Source organism: Ctenocephalides felis, unplaced genomic scaffold (assembly GCF_003426905.1).
Source record: "Ctenocephalides felis isolate EL2017-DRISC unplaced genomic scaffold, ASM342690v1 CF-g0.4_SCAFFOLD_03526, whole genome shotgun sequence".
Classification (NCBI taxonomy): Eukaryota; Metazoa; Arthropoda; class Insecta; order Siphonaptera; family Pulicidae; genus Ctenocephalides; species Ctenocephalides felis.
This window is the reverse complement of record NW_020539680.1, coordinates 17554-25644: the sequence shown is the minus strand read 5'-3', so window position 1 is coordinate 25644 and position 8091 is coordinate 17554. Positions and strand designations below refer to the sequence as shown.

General features: G+C 31.6%; 1 pseudogene; it reads right to left on the bottom strand.

Annotated features, from left to right (window-relative positions):
- Positions 1–31: 31 nt before the first annotated feature.
- Positions 32–7881, bottom strand: LOC113382633 (annotated as a pseudogene).
- Positions 7882–8091: the final 210 nt, after the last annotated feature.

Below are 8091 nucleotides of genomic sequence, written 5' to 3'. Positions count from 1 at the left end.
TATATAAACTATCTCTACTGTCTACTTCCCCCTACGCCTTGTTATGTATCCACGGTCTAAAAACAGGCAAAGTCGATGGATAGTGGGCCTCCGCCAAATTGGCCCTCAGGGTGCCCCCCAAAGTCTCATCGCCATTGGCGCCGGCATCTCCTGTCCTCAACGGATAAGTTGCCACTACAATTGTAGCTGAAGTTTCACTTCTTTGTCCAGCTTTTGGGCTCGATTATAAACTAGAGGGATAATGGATAATAGATAGAAGAAATAGATAGAAAAGTACGCCAAGTCGCTGTAGGGATGTACATCAGGGTCGTCCTTAACATGGACATTTTCGAATTTCTAGCTCCCAAGGGCTCAAATGGTTCCAAATTGATAAAAAACAATTCTCTGAAAGTTTTAGCTCTTAATATTAAAGTTTAGATAGAGCGCAGTTTGTTCAAACTTTGTATGGAAATAACATGGGAAAAATTTTGAAAATTAAAAAAAAAATTTTTTAGGTATAACTTAGCGACATATGAATTAAAAGTGAAAATTTGTGTTATTTTTTATTAAAAATTCGACGCTCTGCAAAATTTTCAAAATTTTTTTCATGCTATTTCCGTAAAAAAATTGATTGAATTGCGCACTATCTAAAAGACAATATTAAGAGCTAAAACTTTCAGAGAATTGTTTTTTAACTTCCCGAAGGAGAAGTTTATGTTTTCATCAAAAAATCCGATTCGCTAATTTTATGTTTGCTCGACGTTCAAGCCATTCTGAATCGAATGAGACCAAATTTGGAAAAAGCATGTGTGTGTGTATGTGTGTGAACAGATTTTTTGCCGTAAATCGACGTTTTCTCGAAACGGCTTGACCGATTTCAAAAATTTGAAAGCCATTCAGTTTTGTGGGACGATCGGCCGAGACGTTTCTTATAAATAGCAGCAAAGTGAAAAATTTTTCGTCCACGTTTTAGCCCGCAATTCTGAACCGATTATGAAAATTCAAAAACCGTTCAAAAGATACTGATTGGGAATCGTGCTGATTAGTTTTTGGTAAAGATCATTTTTTTGACGGTAGATACTATAGTCTTCTAGATCATACTAAAATATTACCGCCCTACGACAACTCGTTTAGCTTTAAAAATTCGTCAAAGTTTGCAAAAATTGGTATCGTTTTTTTGACATTTGTCAAAATTAGACTTTTCATCGACCTTTGCTCAAAAACGCCTGAACCGAATTCAGAAATTTAAAAACCATTTGATGTATCTCAATAAGGACTATCGTTTGTCAGTTTTGTGAGACGATCTGCCGAGCCGTTTCTTTGTAATTTGGAAAAAAGTGTTAAACTTTTCGTCCACATTTAAGCTCATTCTACCGAATCGAAAACTGTTCGAAAGATATTCTAAAAAATCAAAAACTGTTCGAAAGATATTACTTGGGAATGATGCTGATTAGTTTTAGGTGAAAATTTTTAATTTACTTATTTAGTTAAAATTTTAAGCCGATTTTTATGAAACTTTCTTTGGCGATATATATCATGGTCTTATAGAACTTACTGAAATATTACGGCCTTACGACAAGTAGTTTAATTTTAAAAAATCATCAAAGTTTGAGAAAATGAGTAGTTTTGTTGACGTTTGCTAAAATTAAAATTAGACGATTTACTTGGTATAACGTTAGAGTACTTGGTATTAATAAACCATTAAAGTCCTACGGAAACTGGTTCAAATATAAAAATTATTGATTTGTGAAATTTGCATTTAGAAAATACTCCGAGTTACCGTGTTCGTTCGTTTTTAATTATGTGTAATAAATCCACTCGGAATACTTCTAATCACTCATAAATTAATTTGTTTAGTCAAGTCGATTATTTACACATTTCGGGAAGTTCATGTAAATTGCCTCAAGGCTAAATACCAATACCAACCTAGTTTCATGCTATTTCCATACAAAACTTTGATTGATTTGCGCTCTATCTAAACGTTAATATTAAGTTAAAACTTCCAGAGAATTGTTTTTTATCAATTTGGAACCATTTGAGCCCTTTGGAGCAAGTAAATTCGAAAATGTCCATATTAAGGACAACCCTAATGTACATATTTGTCAAATATTTCATTTACATAAGACAAATGATAAATGGTAAATGGTAAAATACCAGCGTTAAAATAAATAAATGTTAACCAACTATTTCCGTCTACTTACGTAGACGTCGTACTTGACGTCCATCAAATGACATCCCCTAAGGTTCGTCGGGGCAAAGGGGGCACGTGCAGGGGCTCCTTACGCCATTTGCAAGTCTCACCGGGTCTTATGCGCCCCCCACGAGTTATGGCCGCCAATTCACGGCGCTCCGTCCTCACGATTTTACCTTGGGCCTTGTATTCAATTGTCTGAGAAAAAAAGATAAGAGTTAGATACATGAGTTTCAAACAAAAAAAACAAAAAAACCTGTTCACACACACGCACACACACACACGCATACTTTAACCAAATTTGGTCTCATTCGATTCAGAATGAAACGAAACGTCGAGAAACATAAAATTAGCAAATTGGATTTTTTATGAAAACACAGACTTTTTCTTCGGGAAGTTAAATATATGACGAAAAGGGAGTGAATAAATTAAGAGAGCAAAATTCAAACAAAGATTATTATTAGCTGACCCTGCAAACGTTGTTTTGCTAAGTAAGGTATATTCTAGACATTTCTGGAGAATCAAAAATATTAATACTTTAAATGTATAAGGACTTGTTGTTTGAATGCTTTATATTGTATAAGGTATTATAAAAACCAATTAGTTTGTCTATATTTTGTCAATACAATTAAACTGGAAGATTTATACACTTTCTATAGAAAAAATGGTATAATCCATTCAATTCAAGTCTTTTTTGGCCTTTCGACTTTGATTACGTTTCAAGTTTTTCAGATTCTTTTCGGATTCTGGATTTTGTGTATAATTGTAAATAATACTACTGAACTTATACAAAATTTTCAAATTTCTGCGAGGAGAGATAGAAAATGAATTTAGTATTTCTTCTTTGAAGTGCTTTTTGAAAAGTTTCGAGTAACATTCGATGAATTAAAGTAAATTTAATAAAAAGTATATATGTATAGCAGGACGCAGCACAAAGGTCCAATTTGACTTTGTGTTGTTTATTTTTTATTATATTATAATAATCGAAACAATTATATCACAACAAATGACAAATTTCAAACGAACAATTATCTGACTACGTTCAGTAAAACTACCAGCTGCTTCATCATTGTAAAAATGTGCTTTTTTGGTATCTTTCAAAAATTTGTTATCTAGACCTTTTTATCCTATAGGCGGAGTAACTTAGAACGGTCAGGTGGCAAACAGGTTTCATTTTATAAAATGATTACATTTTTAACTAATGCTAAAAAACTACCAACGGAAGAAAATACTTTTATTATGGATTTTCAAAAATTACTATTTATCTCCCGATAGCAAAGTCATGAGAAACAAGGTTATAGCTCGTTATACATCTTTTTTCCTCTACTTTCAAATATCTTAGTTAAACAATGCTTATCTTCACTGGTTTTTGACACATCGGTGGTGGGACATTTTTAACCCCCGACCTTCATATATTACTATCTATTCTTCGATAAATTCTGGGAAATTATAACTGGGAAAGTGTTATTCGACAAAATGTCCCTTTGATCGATACCAAGTTTAGGTTCTGAATTTAAAAAATATAAATACAAAATAATATAACCTAGAAAATGTTTCATAAATACCAATAAGTATATAATTATACAAATGAGATCTTTCAGAGAAACCGTGTTTGAGAAAAATATGCCAAAAAGTGCATTTTCATATTAACATTTCAAAAATGTTGATATTTTGAGTTTCTAGCAGCACTTGCAGCCCGTTTAATAACGTTTTTATGTATAAATAAAACTACAAGCAAAACTACTTACTACAATTTAATCATAATTAAATAATATTCACGTAAGACATCTTATTAAATGTAATCGAACATCGTCTGTCAAAAACGTTTGACATTTGACGTATTAGCTCCATTGTTTTATTTAAATTACGCCTCTACAAAAATGTTCAAATTAAAAATGTAAAGTTTCTACGCGATTTTGAAATAACATCTCACCTTTCCGACGACCTGTTGATTAGCACGAATTTTTCAAGACTAAGACTGGCCAAATCGGTTTAGCCGTTTTTGAGTTTTAGCGGATCATTTGATCGAGAGCTCCATTTTTATATATAAGATATGTATTTTTTTGATAAACTGCAAGTTTAATAAATACCTCTGTCAATGCTGCTCTGATATTCTTAATAGTTATCCCACTGTCATTCGTGACGGTCGCATTAATGAGAACAGTTTCACCAGGAACATATCCGCCTCGGTCCAGACTGACGTCACAAACCAGGGCTCCGCCCCCCACACAGGCCACGCCCCCAACTTTGTGGGACACTGCACACCGATAGGGTTGCTAACAATAAAACAAAATATAATAGAATTATTTTTATACAAGTCGATGAAGTTACTATTATCGTCTTACCGCCAATACGGGTGGTTCCAAATTCAAGTCCACAGGGTTCATGACGATGAACACTTGTTGATTTTTATGGGTGACCCCGTGAGGTTCCCTGAGTGCGGCCCTGCAATAGTATTGTACCCAACCGTGTTTACCGAGAAACGTGGAAGGTAAACCTAAAGGCAGACCTAGTTTGAAAGGGAAGCTGTGGATGCCTGGTGATAGGACTGTGGCACCTTGACCTGGAAAAATCGAAATAAAAATAAAAAATATAGCAGCAGAAATATCAGAATAGTATGGTAAAAATAGTATAAATAAAAGAAATATAAAATTAGGAGAACAAGAAAAAATAGTCATAATAATTTGTTTATCAGAAATAGCAAGACAAGAAAATTGGCAAAATGTTACAAAAAAAAAAAAATATCAAGATAGAAAAGGTATGGAGAAAAAAAAAATAAAAATAGAAACTTTAATCATGTAAATTTTATAAATAATACTTAAAAATGAGGTACTGAGGTAAGTCAAAAATATAACTAGTGGTGTATGGCATCGTGCCTTAAGGCAAATTGCTGGAACTTCCCGTACCGTAATGAAATGTTCGAGAAATTTTAAACGTTCTTAAATATATTATTACAAATACTGTAATTGTTTCATTATTTTTGCTATCTTGTTTGTTATATTAGAGCAAATCAAATGTAAATCATGAATAAATTAATTTATCTCCACTACATTAACAATCGTCATTTCATTTCGAATTCAATTTTAAAATAAAAATAGTTGCTTAATTTACACAAAATTGAAAAAGTGCTCTATAGTCCCAGTCTAAACATGATTTGCAAATAAATTCCGTGCGACATTTTCACTTATACTGTGCTTAGCTTGGCAGCATTTTTACATTTTCCAATAGTTGTTTCACAAAGTTGGAAAAGTGCTCCAGTACATAAACAGTCTAAACGCACTTGGGTAAACATTTGTACCAGAGTGGCGCTTAGACTGTGCTTAGTCTGGGTATTTTTTTGAATTTTTAATCCAAAATTACAAAAATATTTTATAAAAAATAAAAAAAAGATGTTAGAATTTTTTATCCTCAAAAGCAATTGTTTTGTCAATACAAGCAGAAAGTTTTTTAGATCATTCAAATCGGATGCTTAGTTTACTCAAAAACTGACGTTTTTGCACATTTAGCTCTGTATCTTCAAAATGGCTGGACCTGCCATTACCAAAAACTAATAACCCCTTCTCCCAATCATTACTAATTGAATGTTTTTTGGATCATTCAAATCGGATGCTCCGTTCACTCAAAAACTCGATTTCTATTTTCTGCACTCTTTGCTCCGTATCCCCGAAACGGCTGGACCTGCCTTTGCCAAAAACTAATCAGCTCTTCTTCCTATCGATAGGAATCGAATGTTTTTTGAACCATTCAAATCGGTTGATCCATGCGCCCGAAAACGTGACTGGAATGTTGTATCCATACATACACACACACATCCATTTTTTCTGAGGTATGCCAAAACGTTCAGAAAACCCTCAAAACGTCGAGAAATGTAAAAAATTTCAATTTCGATTTTCGGCCCATTACAATAACTTACTCTACGGGAAGTTAAAAAATAACAGAAAAGTAGCAAAAATGCTAAAAATGGAAACAAATAGAAAATAGAAGAATAGCAAATATATTAAAATAAAAATAGTCCAAATTGGAGAGTGTTAATTAAAAAATTATAAATGAGCATAAAGGCACTTGTACAAAAAATAAACTTGCATACCTTATTTTTAACTCTTTCGTTACAAGAATGTTTTTAGCAGGAGTTTTGCAATAGAAATTATCAATAATTTACAGAAGTGTGATGCCCATTGAAGCAAAAGTCAATATTATCTATGGCAACATTCATACACACAGGTCGTCAAGCCAATTTCGCCTATAGGCGGCACAGGAAGAGAGTTAATAAATATTAGGTTTATAAAAAACCGACATTTCATAAAACCGGTTTTCGAATTTTAATTTACTAAAAACCGGTTTTAACCGGTTTTCGAATTTTATATAGGAAATAAATTTTTGCTCGAATTTTCTGTAATTTATCCGCAAATTTAGCGTAATTTAGCGTTGTATCTGACTGAATTTATTTATTGTTCAATTTTATAGATAGTTAATAAAATTATTTTAATTTTAATTAGTAGAACTAAAAAATAATAGTTTGTCTTGAATAAATAACTTTGAAAATAATTATTCGTTACTCATGCATCATTTTCACATATAAGAATGAAAATATTTTTATGATAGTGAAAGGAAAGTTTTCGAATAAATAAAAATAATACATTAATAAATAACAAAAATTTTTTAAATCAAAAGAAAAATAAAAAAATATTAGGTACATGTTGATACATACTTGTTAATATCAATTTTAGTTTTAGAAACAATTATGCTAAACTCGGGTATTGTCTGTTCCGAGCAATTTCAATTAATTAATTCTAAACATTCTAATTGTTTTTTTGTTTAATAAAATATGATTTCAAAAAACTGAGAACGTCTATCGGATTGCTACTTAGACGTGTCCTTTGTTTACTCACAAAATTTCCTGAAATAGAAAATACTCTCATTCTTGCGACCGAATTATGCTTAATTGTTTTTAAAGCCTAATATAATAATTCTAAGTTTTTGTTCTTTAATTTGTGACTTCTAGGGTTTAAAACTTTTTTTAAGTTTGAGTAGAAGAAGTTACTTCTTTAAGAAGAAGTCACACTGATTTAAATTAATATATACACTGGTATAAAAATCTAAATTAATATATACAAAACCTTTCTGGGGACCATTGCAGACTGATAAGATATCAAATGCTATTGAACCGATATGATTTCAAGAATCAAAACGCTTTCATCTATCTTTTATATTTGGCTATATTTGTCATTTTCCATTTATACAGTGAAAACCGACTTTTTTCACTAAAAAACTGGTTTTAGAATTCCATAATTTTCGCCAAAAAAAACGTTTTTTAAAACCGGTTTTTGAAAACCGACAAACCCTAATAAATATATTATTACTATGGTTAATGAACAAACCTGGTTCCCCAAGTAATCTCATCCTGAAATCAATATAGTTCTCCCTGTCCCTTGTTCTGACATCACGAGAAGATCTGACTTTTACTACACCTTCACCGATCACATGGAAATGCAGACCTAAAAACACAAACAAATAAATAAATAAACATATCATTTATTATCATTATCATCATTTTATTCATTTACCTAACGTGGGAATATCCTCCTGAAGTTCCAGCAAAACCCTTCCGGATAAAAATTGTCCAGGAAAGTACAAGAGGGAAGTATTGTCGAACAGAACCAGGAATTTAATCAGTTTTCGAGGCATCTTGGCAGATGATCATTAACACGACCACCAGGAGATAACTGGAACAACCAGAAGACAATAATGAATTTATTGTCGAACTTTTTGTTTGTTTATTTATTTTTAAGTATATAGCCCACAGATTTCTTCCAAGAGGACTCAAAAATAAAATTATTTTACATATTGAATAACAATTAAAATATATACAAAATTACAATATATAATTAAATAATATTAATAAAAATAATTGTGAACGCGTA